The 19,537-nt window shown below is 38.8% G+C and overlaps 1 pseudogene; it reads left to right on the forward strand.

Annotated features, from left to right (window-relative positions):
- The window catches only part of LOC117455484 (glutamate receptor ionotropic, NMDA 2D-like), a 233,194-nt pseudogene that overhangs the window by 179,784 nt on the left and 33,873 nt on the right, over positions 1-19,537 (forward strand).

Here is a 19,537-nt window from a genome sequence, read left to right on the forward strand (position 1 = left end):
CCTGTCTTCCAGGTGGTGTCCAACAGGGCTGACATGGCCATCGGTTCTCTCACCATTAATGAAGAAAGGTCTGAGGTCGTAGAGTTCTCCGTACCATTTGTGGAGACTGGCATCAGCGTCATGGTTTCTCGGAGCAATGGCACCGTGTCGCCTTCTGCTTTCCTCGGTGAGTTGTTGTCTTCATTTAAATTCACTTGTGTTCGTGATTATCTTTAGAACATGTAGGGACTTAATATTGGTATTATTGAATGTATATATAATGTGGTAACATTTAAATCTGTTGAAAAACAGCCTTCAAAATTAAATCCAGTATGAGGTCGAAGTGAACTTTAATTGAAACCTGACATTTGTATTCCAAACCCAGATTTTCCTCCACAAATCGAAGCTTAGTGTCAATTAAAGTCAGCTTGATCAGAAAGGAACTTTTATTAGAGGGCCAACAAAAAACCAATAGCCAAACACTGCTTTTAGCTTATAAGTTTGTTGAATCTTAAAACAGTGCATTAGACTCTATCTGTGCATACTGTATGAGTGTGCTTTCTTCAGGCAGATCCATAAAAAAGGATGAAATACAAAAGTGTATTTGTATTTCTGAGAAGTGAGATTTACTGTACAGTGCATACTGCTCCCAACCCAGGTCCATAAAGTCTGAAGAGATATGTGCACAATAAAATAATAGTACACATACTTGATTTAGTTCTTAGTACATAATTCAGGTGTATTTATTTAAGCTGCAGTTTTTCTTTTGTGTGATTTAATATGTGTTGTCTCTATCTCTCTTTATCTGTCTTATCTGTGTGTTTCTGAATCAAACCAAACGACAATTTCACAGCTTTAATTTCATCACTGTTGTGTTCACAGTTTATCACGCAAGTGTTGGTACATAGTCTAAACGTACACACATAATACAAATGTGGACACAGACCAAACTACATTTTAAAGAGATGTCGCGACTGTGTAGTACAAAGGGATAATGTTGAAGAAAATAGAGCTTTGAAATGATTGATCCACTGGTATTTTACTGCTGGTTTGGATATATCTCTAACTATAATGTATTGCCTGAAGTGTTTACAGGAACTAAGTGTTTTTCAGTATCCAACAGGCTTGAACAGTAAAGGTTAAGGTCTTAATGAGATGATCATTCCTCTTTGCTTCAGACAGAATAGATGTGTAATGTAAACCTACAAGCAGCCCTTATCTTTGGTCAAATACAGGTTATTCGCAACGTGCTTTTTCATTATCCGTGCATAACAAACTGACACAAAACCTGAATTACGCCTGAACGATCATTGATCTGTCAGACAATTGGATAGATTTCTGGTTGGTTGAAATGTTGATCATCTGTCAGACTTTAGTTGACAAAAGATTGGTCATAAACTGTATTCAGGTTGTTTTAATGTTGTGTGACCAACTAAAATGTTGTGGTTTAAAATCTAGTCTTAAGGTAGACTTCTTTGCAGAAAAGACACTGTAGTCTGGTTCCAGACAGAGAAAAGAGGTGCTGCAGAATGTAAACATGTCACAGTAGAGGCACAAAATACAAATATGAATCATCAAATAAGCATAATGGGGCCCCCTACAAATTAGATATTTCATTTAATCTTAATATGTAGGCCATTGACTGGGTGACGGAGTACAACAACTGCCCTGGTAACTCACATAACCCTGTACAGTGAGTGGTAATATATCCTCAGTTATGTAACAGGCTTTCAGTTCATACACGCTTTTGTCTCCAACTTCAAACATAGCTTTGCATTTTAAAGCATAGCTGACAATCTAGACTTTTAAATATGATATTCTCAATTTTTGCATTTGTCTATTTTGTTTTTGGTAAAATATATGTCCCAGTCAAAGTCGGCCACTCCTAAAATAAGACCTCTTAATTTACAAATGTTCTTAGGCTAATTCCAACCATTTCCAAGCATGAAGAGATGGATAGATTAAAGAAGCAGAGGGCTGGATGAATATTATAATATGCCTGAGACAAAGAGAGAAAACTTGTTATGTGCTGATATAAACCAAACACAAAAGAGTGAGGGCGAGGTTGAGTGGCTTCGATAGAGCGAGAGATAAAGTTCCTTCGGTTGTTTAAATCTGAGAAGAGGCTGGTTGACATGCTGCTTTGCGCGGTGTGTGTGTGTGTGTGTGTGTGTGTGTGTGTGTGTGTGTGTGTGTGTGTGTGTGTGTGTGTGCAAACAGGCCAGATGGGACGACAACCCATTGCAAATTGACTTGTTAGCACAGAGCATTGTCTCAGGCGGCTTCTCTTTAAACCCTCAATCTGTGCTGTAAACCTGCTCGTGTGATTATATACCGCAGTGCACATTCTGCTACAGTACATACTGCATGATTCTCTAAACGTTACATCACTTTAAAGTTTTTAAATAATACCTGCAAACAACTCTACAAATACTTAACAGAAATAGCTTGACATTGGAGCACTTGCAATAAAAAAACAATGATTTGGAAAAACAAGAAAACATCTAATAATGTACCCACATGTATAGTTTACTACAACCATTATATCAACATCACATTCTGAACCAACATTTTTCTGTCAGTTTTTTTTTAAATCATAACATCTGAAAAATGTTTTAATGATTAAGTGTAGTTACATTGACCATCCTCCCACCAGCATATACTGTAGATAATAATAGGATGTCTGCTTACTCAACAAATCTTGTATTTATCACATTCTCACCTGATTTGAGCATCTTTTATAATACAAATAGACTTACAATGTATTTACTTAAACAATAACTGAAGACAAACACCCACAGGATATTCAGGAAACAAGGTAAATGTATATAAAAGCATTGCTATGTGAACATTGTCAGCTTTATTTCAGATATTATGTAAATGTAAGGCAAGACACATAATCATGAATCAGAAAAATGACTATAAAATGAACTCCATTCAAACCAAACTTGCTGAAGCAACATTATAACATAACATTCAACTTAATATTAACTTAAAGGGGACCTGTCATGCAAAATGCACTTTTGTACGTCTTTCATACATGAATATGTGTCCCCGGTGTGTCAGGGAACTCACCAAGCGTCAGAAAACACAACCCTCTCTCTTTTCCTCCATACCCAAATCTTTAAAAACGGAGCTGCAACAGACGTTAATCTTTATGACGTCAGAAAAGGGGTGCGCCTATATGGGCAACTCTCCACCTATCAGGGGAATGGGGGGTCAGGCCACGGCCGGCCATTGCTGCTCGAAAGCGCTGTAGACGCTGTAGTACATATGCCAGGCCTGTAAGTGGTGCTGTAGTCTCCCACAAAACCAGCAAAGAAGACTTCCCTCGCATGGTTGCCCTTCTGTTTATTCTCCGCTCTGGCTCTTTTTCACCCTCCCCGAGGCAAGCGTTTGCGCCTCCTGCTGTAATTCAATGCAATCCCTCCCTCGCTGTAATTCTCTCCGGTTTGCCACCAGCAGATGACAAACACCCACCTCTCCGCCTCTTTCAAGGGATGAGGGGACCGTGTGGCAGAGTTTCAGTTCGATTTTTTTTCGCCGGTCAACATGTCCGTTAAATTTAAATCTTCCGGACAAAATTAGAAATGCTTTAAAACAAATGAATAATGACTCTATATAAATCATATAAGAATAATACACGCAGGACGGAGCCTCTCTTTTCCTCCCCCTCTTCTGAGAGCCCAGCAGCTGATCTTTGAGCACGCCCCCCACCAGCAGGGGGGCGTGGTCATCTGTCACAGTCCTTGCAAAAACAGGGCTGGAAAAGAGCAAATAGAGCGAAATGAGGCATGGCTAAAATGCAGGATCTGTTTGGTATTTTGAAAAAAAAACTTCACAGACATGTTTTATATAGGTATGGCCCTACAATATATTTGTCAAATATAGCATAATGGGTCCACTTTAATATATATTTTATAACTCCAGTCAACTAATGAGCATTTGTTGATAACAACAAATTAAAAGATTACATTTTTTTACTAAAACCAAGAAACTTTAATTATTTGAAGCAGCAGTCTGCTCATCTTATTACTGAATAAGAGAACATGCATATTTCCCAACCAGGGTTTCCGCTAGGATTTTTTCTCGCCGGTCAAATGTCCGGGCAGAATTTATTTTACCGGACTAATTTGAAACTTACCGGTCATATTTCAATAATAATAAGAGTTGTGTAGCAGAGTTTCCGTTAGCAGGTAATTACCGGACTATGAGCAGATATGCTTCAGTTTAAAACTCAGTTCACGGGGCTCATTTTTATATTGCTTCAGTTTATAATCCTAACATTCATTTTTCAATAAATGATTCCACAAACAACAAACAACATAATTATTACATTCAAACAAACTACTTGTAGTAGATAACGTACATTATTCAAAAGTTTACATTACATTTGAATAATAACACGGGAGAAACGGATGCTCTCTTTTCCCCTCTCCCTCCCTCTCTCTCTCTCCTGACAGCCCGTCCGTTTCTCAAGCAGCTCGCTAAACAGTGGGCGGGGCTTCAGGTGCTCATGCAGAGCTGCGTGTCTCGGTCAGACTCAGCAGCTGATCTGATCTCTCTCTCGCGTCCGGTTACACTTCACTCGCGTTTATGTCCATATCGATGAGATCCAGCTCTCCTGATCAGCCTTTATAGAGAGCACCGATCAAACTATTAAGAGTGAATATCGGCCGATAATGACCGGCGGCCGATCGATCGGAGCCTCCCTAATTATTACCAGACATGTTGACCCGCAGGTTTTGAATTTACCGGTTTTGAATAAATGTTACCAGCTAAAAACCGTTAATTACCAGCTAACGGAAACCCTGTTCCCAACATGTCAATTGGTAATGTGTTTTCAATATGACCCTAATGTCAATAATAATTGATGTTAACGACTATTTCTTTACCAGAACAAACACTTGGAGGCTCCTCATGCAAGCTGGTTTAAGTTTCGCCTTTTAATAAAAAGTACTTCTTCAAGATCATTTTAACACTAGAACCGCCAGAGATTTTGTTATACCGAAAACCGCCACCGGGGTCAAATTGACCCGGTATTAGAATGCATTGATTTTCAAGGTAAAAGTATTGCTTTAAAAAGAAAAATGGTCCTGTGGTATTGGTATTTTGACAAGCAATTTTGTTAAATTGTTTCGTTTATTAACGCTATAACATAGCGTTTTGTGAGGTTGTTGTTGGGTGAAACGCAAACAGCTGTTTGCTGCGGAGCACAGCGCAAGCAGCCTCCCGTGAGCACGCTCCTTCACTACAGACTGTCGCTATCAATATATCTATCTATCTATCTCTCTCAATCTATCTATCATTCCATAAGGAACCGCAGTAGACAAAAGGTGTTGCTATAGCAACACGTCATGTTTGTTTACATGCGAAATCAATAGAGTGGCGAAGTCACGCCCATCTACTTCCACCCCATGGGACCTTATTTCTGAAAAATTATGTATTGAAGTCAATGGAGAGAGAAAACTTATCTTTCGATCCCGTTTGAATTGTGCCATGAATTACACATAATTATGATGTTTGTCAATCTTAAAAAAATATTTCCATGTCAAAAAAGTCACAGTTTGTCTTAAAACTGTTGAAGGGGAGGGACTGCGCCTCTCTATAGCGCGAAAAGGGGTGGGGTCAATATGACCTGCTGGGCGGAAATAGGTATAAATGGCAATTTGTTTGCCGATTTCTTCAATCTGACTTCATAGTGACAATTGTTAACAACATAGGGTGCTACATAACACACGTTCAGGAAAAGTCACAGACTAGGAGACTTTAATATTTTATTGAAAAAAAGTTACAAACAATAAAAAACAGCTCTGGGTCAAATTGACCCAATTGGCGGTTCTAGTGTTAAACGAGTGTGCTTCAGGAGTTGAATTGTTTTCTCCCCCTTCATAGACCTGACCTTTTCATCCCACTCCTTAAGAGATCCATTTCATACTTACAGCGCTGCAGTAGTACATCTATCCATCTGTCAGAGGAGATTTAAGAGACCATCTGAAACACATCATGGTTGGACAAAAGAGAAATACTCCCAAGGACGTTTTATCATAAGACCGCCATGACATGGGGCAGACAGTGACTAATATGTAGCTATGCAGGTTGTGTTTGTGTTCGTTTTTTAAAGCAGTTTTGAGGTGTTACCAATTCAATTTTTCCTTTAGTCTGAATATGTCGGCCTTTTAATGGGTTAAGTAGTACAACAGCCCTGATGACTCACCTAACCCTGTACAGTGTGTTGTAATGAATCCTCCGTTATATAACATGCCTATAGTACAGACACGCTTTTGTCTCTGCCATTGAAGGGTTCACACACTCATGGCTTTGCATTTTTAAGCACAGCTGACAATCTGTGACAAAACCCGCTCCCGCCCCACTGCGTCAGGCCGTTGTGTCCTTGGGCAAGACACTTCACCCGAATTTGCTCCTGTGGGTATTGTCCATAGTAGATGACCATTACATGTATGATCTGTATGTGTAATGTGTATTTGTAAAGCGCTTTGAGAGTCTTTGATAAAGCGCTATAATAAATATAAGGATTATTATTATAATCTGATTTTTGAATATGACATTCTCAGTATCCAAATGCTTGGTAACTAAAAGACACCAAGAGGAAAGGAAAAAGGTAAAACTAGGGTAAACTCTATGGCCACCACTCGTTTGAGAAACTTTCGTCCACATACGACAAGGGGAGCTTTAGAGCTGCTGGTCGAAGATAATAAAATAACTATATTCAACAATTTTTTCTTTTACACTTCATACTTCAAAAGATACATTTTTACATTGCATCTAACAATACAATAACAAAGAACCCTAGACAAAAAAGTGAATCAGTCCATCTCTGAACATCCATGTAGCAAAAGTCAAAGGAAACGTACCTTATTTACTTTACATCAGACGAATTTTGCACATGGGAATAAATTAACAGTTTAATGGCCACCCCAGACTTCTGAAGAATTGTTCAGATTTTTGTGTTCACAACTCAAGATTAAGGCAAACATTTCCTTTGTTGGTGACAGGAGCAAGAATAGGGCCATGCACCAGGCTTTACTTTTGTTAGATAATTAAGTGTACATCTAGAAACCTAAAAGCAGTGTGATGTATTTACTCCAGATTCATCTTCCTGCATGTTAAAGCTCATCTGAATAAAGTTGAACCTATCCTACTATGCTTTTCACACTGAGTGGCATCCTATGTTGTCTCCGATGTTGTAATTGGTATATGAAGGAAAACCAAAATGTGTTGCAATTGCCTGATTGTATGACTTTGGAACCTACTGTTGATCGATAAAAACCAAATTGACATACCATATTCAACTTGCAAATACAGTAAATGCAAATAAGTCACCACAACTAACTAAAACCCAATATTTAAAAATGATCTGAACAGCAGCTCTGATATCATTCCTTTCTTTAGCTTTTCAGTCACATTATCTCCCATCAAGCCCTTGGAAGTGGTCAGTTTTGGGAAATGGATACATTTTATATGACTTTTTCAATATTTAACAGCGTCCATTTTTTTCGTTGACATTCTGTAACAATGTATGCAACCGGAGAGTTTGAGTATTATGTCTGGTATTCCAGCCGAGACAGCAATTCTGGCTTTGTTTTCAGCTAGTGAGTCTGTCTGTGTGTCATCATTGCAAAGCCTACTGTAGCAAGAACAACCACAGAAGTCCTTTGCAGTACTTTGTAAGGTGTAAACATTCCTGTCTTTCATGACAGTCAACGCATTGATGGGTCCATTGCCCACCCCCATGACCCTACTTCGAGCCCCAACGTTTAGACCCTGGCCAGATTTATAGGGCAGGTGTGGCTGAAAGTTAGAGTGGTTGTAGGAACACTTGTGAAGTTGGGTGATTCAATTCCCAGAACGTGTCAATGTGTTCTTGGGCAAGATACTTTATCCTAAGGTGCTCCCAATGGCATGGCCAATGGTGTGTGTGTGTGTGTGTGTGTGTGTGTGTGTGTGCGCGCGCGCGCGTGTGTGTGTGTGTGTGTGTGTGTGTGTGTGTGTGTGTGTGTGTGTGTGTGTGTGTGTGTGTGTGTGTGTGTGTGTGTGAATGCTAGTTTCCCTTTGAAGGTCGCCCTTTTATGGCATTCTGTGCCTCTATGAGTGTGTATGAATTGGTTAATGCCGTCTTGTAAGTATAAATGCGCTTTGAGGATTGTAGAGAGTTGTTAAAACTGGAAAGGTGCTATGTAAATGCTGTCCATTTGGCGTCACAAAACCATGAAGTTAATGATAAAAGACAAGCAAAGTGAAGTGTTAAAATGGACACCAAGGTGGCATTGTCAAATACTGCTGCAGGTTGAACTTGGCTTACTAGGATTTCTTCTAAAGAGATGACTAACTATGGCAAATATTCGAAACACAAATGCTTCAGAGTGAAAGCAAGTGTTGACACACTGCTCATTCCTTAATATTGCAGTATTTGTGACATTTTCACAAGAGAGCGTGCCGCCTTTTTTAATTTTTTTGACAATTTAAACTGATTTAGTCTGGCCAGAATTCTACATTTGAAATACTGAAATATTAATTTTCTGAATGAATTAGTAGTTTCCTCTTAATCCTTGAAACAATTATTTTATAGATTTGTTAGATTGAAACATTAAACATCTCCATTTCTTAAATTAGCTTTAACAATTATAGCTTAATCAATCCTCCAACACCGGAATACACTCAGTGAATAAGAAGATGAGACAGAAGGAGAAACACAGAGACCCAGACAGACCCCGGAGCTGTAAAGCGAGGCGTGACACAAATCCTAAGCCTCCATGACAACAAACAATTAAACTGTCAGGGGACCCAGTAAAGAGAGACGTGAAAATGTAACAAGTGAGCAGAAGTAAAGGTAGAGTGTGTGACGTGTGTGTGTGTGTGCGTGCGTGTGTGTGTGGGGGGGGTGCAAGAGATTTTATTAGGTTATGCTTTAGGTTTGTTTGTTTGTTTGTTTAACTGTCTGTCAGCAGGAACACAGTCATGTACTTGTTTGTTTTGATTCACCTTTTATTGCAAGATAGGGCATTTGGCTTTGGTTGGTTTACTCCGTTGAAATCCATGTTAGCGGGTCCAAAAAACAAAGAGGTAAATATGAAACTAAGTTTGGGCACTACCATGTATTGTCCGTTTCTATAGTGTGTATTTGTCTTATAATAATAATAACTTTAATTTATATAGCGCCTTTCATCAACCCAAGATCGCTTATAATGAACATATATCAAGACATAACTTTAACCCTTTCAAAGTGGGTTTTTATTTAATTTAAGTCTATTGTAACATTTAGTTTTTTTCTGTATTGAGTTGTACTAAGCTCTATAATTCATTCCATTTGTTGTTAATTGCGGTTATTAAAAACCATGATGATATGGCCATACACAAGGCTTTATATATGCAGTCTATGATCACTATTCCCTCTTTGGCTGCTATAGTGATCCATGGTCCCGACACACTACAGTCACGGTCAGAGGTTGACTCGTATATAAGAACATTCAAAGCCTTCAGACTACTCAAGAGTATTTGCAGAGGCGAGACATATACAAACATATCTGTCAGCTGCTATGATCACACAGATTTAAAAAAAATGATGATATGGTGTACTGTGGTTATCAAGTTTTGACAAAGTGACTTTTTATGCTTTCCCCCTGACACATGTTTGCCGTTTTCACCCAATTTCACATTCTTAGCAATCCGACTGCCTAACAACATATGTCAAAGATCTTCCACTAATAAGACACTTCCATTGTTTTGTCATTTAAGATTTCTTTCTAGGGAGCAAACATACTTTGTTTCAACAGGGGGAGGACATTTAACGTAAAGTAGAAAATGTGCTTTACATTGTTAGAAATACCATAACAATGTATTTTATGGCAATATTTGCTAGGAAAGAGTGAGCGATAACATTTCAGTGGGAGGTGTTTGAAGCAACTGTAACCTCTTTCTTTATTACCAACACTTTCAAACCAAAATCAACGAAAAAGCTACGTTTCTGTGGTTTCATCAACACCTCATGAAGCGCTTCAGCCAGACTAAACTACTTATTGACATACTCCTATGTATTTGTCATCCAGGTGTAAATTAGATCAAATAATATATGCACATGGTATTTGCATGATAGACACATCAGCTGCATACGATGGGAACAGTGGCTGTCATATCCCCAGTGAGATGATAGTGAACTGTTCATGAACTTGTCATGAAAAGTTCATGAAATATTAGTGAACCATATTCATGAACAGCTCATAACAAAGTTGATGAACTGTTCATGAAAGTGACATGAACATTAAATGGCACTAGGGCAGTTCATGAACTACTCATGAAACTCCTGTGCTGGAATGGTTCATGAACAATTCATGGAATATGGTTTTAGGCAGGTTCATGAACAATTCATGAAATGGAGTTTTCAGTGAGTGTGTAGGGATATTCAACCAAGAACATTTCAAGAATTGTTCATGAACATATCAAGAACTGTTCATAACAACTTCATGAACCGTTCATGAACAGTTCATACCCAGTCACTGAATATAATTCAATGGCTGGCTATGAACTGTTCATGTACATGAACTGTTCATGAACCACTGACTGTGGGTCAATTGGCAACCATAGAAAACAACAATTATGTCAATCACAATGGAACTTTACTCAAATTAACAAACAAACAAACAAACAAACAAACAAACATACATGTATACAGGTGGAGCACTACAATTAATCCTATCACTATTTGAAGCAGTTCTTGACACTCAGCTGCACAACATTTTTTGTTACGGGTCCCAAACGGCTAAACGCATAGGATTAACGCAAACGCAATCGCAAACGGCTTCCGTCCACATGCAATAATTATCCGGATAGTGTCTGCCCACACGAGACCGCTCCGTTTAGCTCCAACCGCTGGAGAAGCTGCAGTACATATGCAGGAGCCTCTACGTGGCGCTGTAACTTCCTCCACAAAAGCAGCGAAGAAGCATGGTTGTCATGGTTGCCCTTCTGTTTATTCTCCGCGGTGGGGGCCGAGGGAACCGGGCAGAGTTTTTCGCCAGTCAGCGTGTATTAAAGTTGAAATCTTCCGGACAAAATGATAAAAGTGCCGGTCAAAGGTCTTCTTTGTTATTTATTGAGCTTTAAAACAAATGAATAACGACTCTATATAATATAATGATAAAATAGACGGAGCCTCTCTTTTTCCTCCCTCTCTTCGGACAGCGCCAGTGTCTGTCTCATGCAGCAGCTCATCCAGTAATCAGTGACCCGGCCGACTGTAAAAATAAACATATTTATAACTAGTTTAGGGAGTTTGAGAGGTAATTAAAATAGCTAAGGGTGATGATCTGACTTGAAGTGTGTGTTTTGCTGCAGCGGGAGGAGCTGCAGGTGAGCAGAGCTGCGTGTCTCCGTCCTGTCAGATTAGACTTCACTCGCGAGAGAAAGATAAATAATCTGAATTCAGGGTGCAGTCTACTTTGACGCGGGGGTGAGCAGCAGAGGTGGGGAGAGGCGGGGTTATTGCCTCATCATTATTGCTGTAGATGTTGCACAAACAACTGTAGCATGGTCAATAGCGTCCGGAGCACGATAGCAACTCTGCGATCCGCCATTGTTGTTGTTGTTGGTGGCGAAACACTTCAGCACTGGCGCGGGGTAAGCGGAGGTGAGCAGAAGAGGTGGGGAGAGGCGGGGCTATTGCGCAATCACTATCAGTGATCTGAAAATGTCCGTATAGTGCGCACACACGGAGCTGTTTGACCCCCCAGAGAGTGGCGTTTGCATTTCTATCCACCTTGGGACCCGTTGTCGTTTCCTCAGTCGTTTAGTGCCATATTCGGTCGTCCTCGTGTGGCCGAACGGTCTATATGACACCAAACAGTAACGCAAACGACCAAATTCGTCCTCGTGGGGCCGCAGCCTCACTCGTACTGCTTCTCAAACAGTACAGACAAACCATAAAATGATATGAATGTCACCAAAATAAATACAGATAATGTTCAGTTTCAAATTCACTATTGTTTTGTTTTAAGATTAAAAGTTTTTAAAAAAGAAAGACATGTTCAAATAGTAGATGAATATTCAAGAGGTCTTTAAAATCATCACACTGATCATCAAAAGTTCATAAAATGCTCATGAATATTCAAAAATATTCTGAACTCGCCACAATCATCCAAAATTCATGAAATGCTCATAGTCATGAAAAGTTCATGAAATACTCATGCACACTTTTTGGGGTTTTAATTATAATGTTGTGATTGGCTGGATCATGAAAAGTTCATAAATTGCTCATAAAAGTCTGTCATGAGCAAAACAGGAACTTTATATGAATGAACAATGTTCATAAACATTTCATGAACTGCTCTTTAAAATGGTTCATGAGCATTTTAAGAATTTTGGTTCATGAACATGACAAGTGAACATATAATGAGTTGTTCATGAATGTTTCATGAGTGCTCATGAACAGCTCATAAAGTCATGAACTCCATCTCGCAGGGGATGTTCCACATGGAAACTTTAATGGGATCCATTTTCAAAGTCTTAATTGAGACTACCTCACTCTAATTTCCTGGCATGATGACATTATTATGTAAATGTTAATGTAGCTAGTGGCATGTGATACATTACTGTGTCCTTGTCCTGCACAACTCTGGTTCTCACTACGGAGACAACCTTCACAGTGTGCTTATTCTTCCCTTTAAAAAGGGCTTTTCATCACGAGCCGACCGTGTTAATGCTACTCCCAGCGCCCCGAGTACGAAGGTCAACAGTCTGCATCCCTGGACCTGCTGGGACAAGTTGGCAAACAAAATGAATAAGTAATGCTGTCACTTTACACGGCAAAGTGCAGCTTAAATGCCCCTTAGGAAGGGCACGTAAACCTCATTACCCCAACCTTAACCCCATGTGCCCCAGTGGATCTGCTCCAGTATAGACTGTGGTGGTGTGTGCACATTTATAATGGGTCGTCATTGACATAGATCATATGTCTCCTGTTGACAGTCCTTGTTTAAATATGTCCTAAATGAATACATATAGCTGCTGGGACTCAATGAGAGAGTGCATGAACAGAATAAAACAAGTCTGACATCGCCTTGAAAAAGATGCAAAATATAAACAGACTCCACCTGTCGAGAAAAATCAACATGAGCAAACAAATATGCCTGAGGACCAGAGAGGATGTAGCAATGGGATATCAGTCGGGGGGAGGTTCAAACCACTCCTCAACCTTCACAATTATTTATTTTTTAAGGTCATTTTTGATTTAAGCCTGAATTTAAGCAATAGATTTGGGATTGCAGACCTGATTCGAACCTGCAAAATCTGACCTTGGTACATGACCCGTCGACATAATTACCCTAACTTATATTGTGTGCACAATATAAGTTAAACAATTAAATATGACCAATTAATATAATACCATACATTTTAATAATTTGACATGAAAAATATCATGCTTGTATTGCTGGAAACATTACCTTTTGAATAAAAAAGAGATTTGTTCACAACTTATTTTTCATTTTGTGGTTGATTTTGTGCCGTTTCGTAAACTTGGCTGTGATATTTGGTGAGAAAAATGCTTGGCAAGACACAATAAAACAACCATCTATTTAAATCAATTTCACGTCACTTTCCTTTGGCTGCAGTGAACAAATGCTTTGAGAAAAAGAAGCTTTGAAGAACACCCAATTTTTACACATATTTCACAATACAAATATTCAAAAATAGAGATTGTACAGTTGGTGACAATTACGAAGAAATTTGATTTCAAGTCTTAGTTCTTCTGATGTCTAAACTTCATAATGTTGAACAAAAATGAAACATAACTAACTATTTCTCCTCAGACAATGAACGTGCACTGCCACACTGCAGTTGTATTTATTTTGGCAATCAAACTATATAAGAAACACAAAGAGCACATCATCAACTACTTTTGAAATCATTATTCCAATTCATGCTGCTTGTCACCTAGCAACACTTGACCTCTACCAGAATCAGAAAAGCTTTATGTTTCCAGTTAAAGCCCCTATTGTATTTGAGTTGACATCAGTCTATCTTTCGTTTTAATTGATTGAAGGATGTCACAATATGGCTGGGAGAGGCAATTCTTGAGGTTTACAAAAAGACAGTCGGTGAGAGTTCGTTTGAATAAAAATAACCCATTTTCCGAAGCATAACTGTATGTTTTAACATTTTAATATTGCAGTTTTCCGATTTACCCCCTAATGAGAACAATGTCTCTTTATCTAGATGATTCCATAATTTCTTAACCTAAATCTGATTAAAAAAATAAAACCAGCATGAAATGTCAAAACATGTTTCTGCACCTGTGATGTGGTTTACTGCTGCAAACATAAAAGCTGCAGCCTCTCCGCCCTCATGGCACTCAGTTTGAAAGCCCAGCGTTAAAAGCATATTAACCCTGTCTGGCAGTAAGTGTAATGGATAAATCCAGAGCCTCTCCACCTGCTCCCTCAATGTACTCCTCTCTGCGGGGGAGCGTCAGCTAAAAGCCTCACATGTAAGCAGTGCTCTTCGGTATGCAGCTTGTAGTCTCACGCTGGATGGAACACTGTGAGACAAAGGTGTTGATGAGTGGACCTGGCTGCTCAGCCCGGCTCTGCAGTGGGCTTTGATTAGCGCTACAGCTGTCGGTGTTGGCAGGAAATCCCTCACTAATTTGGCAAATCTCACAAGTGTCTGCTGGTTTCCTCAGCACCCAGAGTAGAGAACATCTCGTCCAGTCTTCGCCTATATACTATAAGTCTTTTGTCTGCTGATGGGCTTTATGATGCAGTTAAGGAGTGACCTTCCAGAACCAACCAATGAATCAATCTATTTTTATTTATATATCCCAAAAACACGATGTGTTCAGCATACAGCATCCTTAGACCCTCGTAGTGGAGAACAAAAAACGCCACAAATAAAGGGGACAATGGAAGAAACCTCGGGAAGAGCAACACAGGAGTGTCTTGCCTATGACTAAAGACACGGAACATTTGCAGCTTTTATTTGTTTGAATACAGTCAACTAACTGCTAAAAGTATTTTTTGTACACAGAACCTAGCTTTGAATTCACTGTCTACTCTATCTTCAACTCTAACTGTCTTTCACAGTCATATAGCCTTTGTTTATAGTCTCATTTATGCATGGGTGTGACTTTTTTGCTAACCTGCTAAAGACCTTTGATTTGCTTGGCATCGGAAAAACTACAGTGCAATCTGTGGTTTGATTATTACTGAACAAATAATGAACACTCCACGCCTATCTTATTTAAGTAACAGGTCAACAAAATGATTTTGAACTCTTGATTTCCGGGACACAACTTATCTCCACAGTCTATTCATGACAAACAAAGGAATACTTTGCAGATGACAAAGAAACTTTCTCTGATCTGTTTGCACGTGTGTCTTTCAGAGCCCTACAGCCCAGCGGTGTGGGTGATGATGTTTGTGATGTGCCTGTCGGTGGTCGCCGTCACCGTCTTCATCTTTGAGTTCTTTAGCCCCGTGGGATACAACCGCAGCCTGCAGAGCGCCAAGAGTAAGAGACGGAGTCACTCAAGCGCCGGCACGCCAATCAACCCACTGCCACTGCTCATTTCACTACATTATTACCAACTTGTCACTTTGTCAGTTATGTAAGCGAGGGGGGGGCTGATTTGAGATGGGTGTTTACTCAAATTATGCAAAGCGCCCTGCGTTTTTTCGCTGCACATGAGTCTAAAACAATCACTTCACACCCCCAATCTGGCTTATTTATATTTAATGAAACAAACACTGACAGCGCAGTGATGGTTGACTTTGACATTTGAACAGTACTTGTCAGTTCATCATTTATTCCAAAATGTTTACCGGCTTCCCCTCTGTGCCGACATATTCATTTTGATTCATTCAGTTGGAAATGTTATTCATTACTTTCTAATAAATTGACACAAGCGGAATTATATAGATTTGGAGTGACAAGTAGGTATCTGTTCATCACTGTTTGTCAGTTCTAGCTTCTTCTTTGCTAACATACCTCTGCTTCTTCAATCCTAAACACACTATTTTGACCTATTCTACAAACCTTCTCAGATCAGTTGTGGTAAAAACAGTAAAGAAAAAGCTCAAAAAAACGTAAGTAAGATCATAAGCAGAATTTATTATTGTTCGCTAAATAATTCATAAATAAAAATGAATAATATTTTACCACTATATAAATACATTTTATTTCAGAAGTAATTATTTTGTAAGTCTATTAATGTAATGTAGAAATGTGAACCTTTTCTAAATAGTTATTATAATCTCCTAACTTTACATGTTTATCACATGAGTAAAATGTAGGTGTTCATGCTACATATGGTGCAGGGTTTACTAGACAATTGACTCAAATCAGTTAAAACACTTTCATATTATTTTCAAACATGTAAGGATGGCAAAGCTAAAGGAACAAAACGTAAGGAGCCATTCACATCTGATATCAAAGATCTCCATACATTGCAACTTTTAATCAGATAAAACTCAGCTGAAAGGTCAAATTGTAACTACATTTAAACTTGAGCTTAAATTGTCTAAACCATATAATTGCACATAAAGGTAGAATCCCAAAACCAGAAAGTGTTCGTTATTATACTAAATAACTTTAGAGATCACTTCACCACTTTTAAATTATCAATGTTTTAGGAAATCCATGTTGGATATCTTTCCTTAGGATACTCCAATTCAATGTAGGGTAAGGGTTATGGTTAAGACTGTTTTTTATTAGTATCCTTATCATTTTGGTATTTAGCATCAAAATAAAACAAATTGTAGGCTAACCCACTTACTGTGATGGAGAATTTTTGTTTTGTTTTCAACGTTTTTTTATGACCAGTTACCAAATAAAGCCTGCCATTTGCTTTAAAGATTCTCCCATACCTTCATTTACCGCCATCTTTTTTTTATACATTCTCTTTCATGGCAAAAAAGTTGACAACTCTAGATACTTCCAACTCATTATTCCCTCCATCTATACGGCACCATTCCCTTGATACCTTCAGACTGTTGACTCTTCTTCCAGCCAGAAATATTTCAGCACCTTTCATCTTGAAAGATCAACTGGATCCTCTCCTTCTGAGGCTTCACTGATTATTGATTTGAACACAGAAGTCTTTCCTCAGCCCTCTGTTAAGCTCCATCTCCATCATTTAGAAATTCAATATCAGACGGATTTTAAATTACTTTGGGCAGTACTGCTATCACTGCAACCCACCATCATAATGATATTAACTATAAGGCTTAAAGTATTTAGGCACTATGTAGCTTTGGGCCCATTGTTTTTCATGGTTTAGGCTTGGCTCTATCGCTAAGGCATCAACAAATATTCCAGACACAAGTGGGCTCCATCTGATCATAACAGCTAGTGTTTGTCCCTCTCTTGTGTCAACATAACAAAGCCCCAGTGCAAGAATCCAGTTCCATATATAAATAGTCTTCACACTTTGTTGTGAGCCCTGACATCAACCCCATTCAACACCTGTGGGACAAATCGGAATGCCAACTGGGAGCCAAACGCTATCACCCAACATCAGTGTTAGACCTCACAAATGCTCTTGAAGCTGAATGCATTGAAATCACTGTAACCAGGTTCAAAGAAAAGCTTGAAACACGTTCGTGCCTGTTCGGTTTTACTCCCACCGAAAGGGCTGTCTATTGATATCAGACAATGATACTACAGATTATTCAATTAAATGTTTCGTTTTGTTATTGCATTCATTTGTATAGTACTGTATCATGTCTGTATCACCTTTTTTTTCATTTGTATTTTCTTTAGTTTTACACGCTCGAAAAAAATAAAATAAAACTAAAACAACACAGGGCGTGACCACTCAGCTTTAGTGTAGGATTGATGTTTATTTAATGTGCTCTTCTCCATTCAAAGAAGCACATGGTATCAGAAAGTTAGCTTTTCTTCATACAAATCCATTCAAAGTTAGATTCAAAGTTAAGAGAAAATACATAATACACAAATTACATAAAGCATACACAACAAAAGTCTGTCACCATAAACACATATGTGACCCGCTCTATCGAAATCAGTCAGAAGTCGCAACGGCTCATTTCAAAATAAACGTGGATTTGCGTAAAAAAAATGTTTTCCGGGGTTCGGATGTTTTGTTTGATTTTAAATAAACAAAGTCTTGGCTTTCAGAATATGAAACTTTTATTTCCAAAATCACACGATAAATACATGTTTGAAGCTTGTAAAGGGACGAAGACAGGCACCTCTCATTCGCAATCTGCTCTTCCGCAGCGCCGCCCCCCCTCCCTCCGGCTGACATTATGAATGTAAGCGTATAGTAATCATAGATAACACGGCAGGGTCCGTTACAGTTTGTTTTCATCTGATTTCAAATAAACAAAGTCTTGGCTTTCAGAATATTAAACTTGTTTTGGCAAATTCAGATGATATATACAGCTTTGAAGCTTGTAACGGCATAATTACAAGCGGAGAACTTAACGCCACAGCAGGCATAACAACAGCCGGTGTTTCTCGTGAGGGTTTTCCCCGGGAAACAAACAATACACACAAACGCAAAATTACACACACACACACGTATACACACATACACACTCGCGAGCTTCCCCCAGACCAGTATTGCAAACGAAAATATCTTCCCTCCTTTTGATAATTTGCTCCGCTAATAATCAATCAGATCGATGGATTCCAGAGAAGAGAAAACTTTGAAGGCCTTTTTCTCAAAAGTATGACTCTGTGACAGTCATTATATAATGTGACGTATTTCGCTTAATATTTGGAGTAGAACAACAATCCTGATATCATTAGAAAGCTATGAATATCCTCTTTCCAACAGTGTATACAACTCAAAATGTGTCTTCGGGTCAATGCGACTGATTTCGATAGAGCAGGTCACATATTTAATCCAAACACTCACCAGCTGCCCATGTGCCCTGTGGCTGATCCAAACATGAGTGACAAAGAATTCACTGGCCTTTTTAAGATGGCTGACGGTCCCTCATCAAATGAGTCCCAAGGGAAACAAAATACTGGAACCAAGGTTCCCTCCCAACTGAGACCTATTTTTCATGACAACCTGCACACTAAACAAGTAGCTTAATGCTTAATGATTGAAATAAATAAATAGAAAATAAATGAATAAACAACGAAAATTAACTCCACAGTGCCAATGACAAATAAAATGCTAATAGTGGCTTTTTTATTGGGTTGATTTCGTGCTACGTTTTATTTCTGCCTTGAATCCGGTGCAGTAGCCGAAGAGAAGTCACTGAAAATAAACTTCTTCATTTAGTCATTCATTAATTTGGTCATGCATTCATTGATTTGTTTATACACCACAATGCAATACTGTTAATCCCAGCCGGGCTATGCAAGTAAATACTTTGTTATCCATTTGATGACTCAGTGCACTCCGGAACCCTGTAGTGTTCGATTATCCACAACACCAGTTAAAAGGGTTCAATACCCAACACGTGCATTGTATGTGTCTTGTTATTGAGCTTTTGCACCGCAATAGACTTGTTTTTCTTGCTTTAGATTGGATGCTGTATGGCCTCCTGCAAACTCTCAGCACCTGTAT

The sequence above is a fragment of the Pseudochaenichthys georgianus genome, chromosome 11, assembly GCF_902827115.2.
Source record: "Pseudochaenichthys georgianus chromosome 11, fPseGeo1.2, whole genome shotgun sequence".
NCBI classification, from domain to species: Eukaryota; Metazoa; Chordata; class Actinopteri; order Perciformes; family Channichthyidae; genus Pseudochaenichthys; species Pseudochaenichthys georgianus.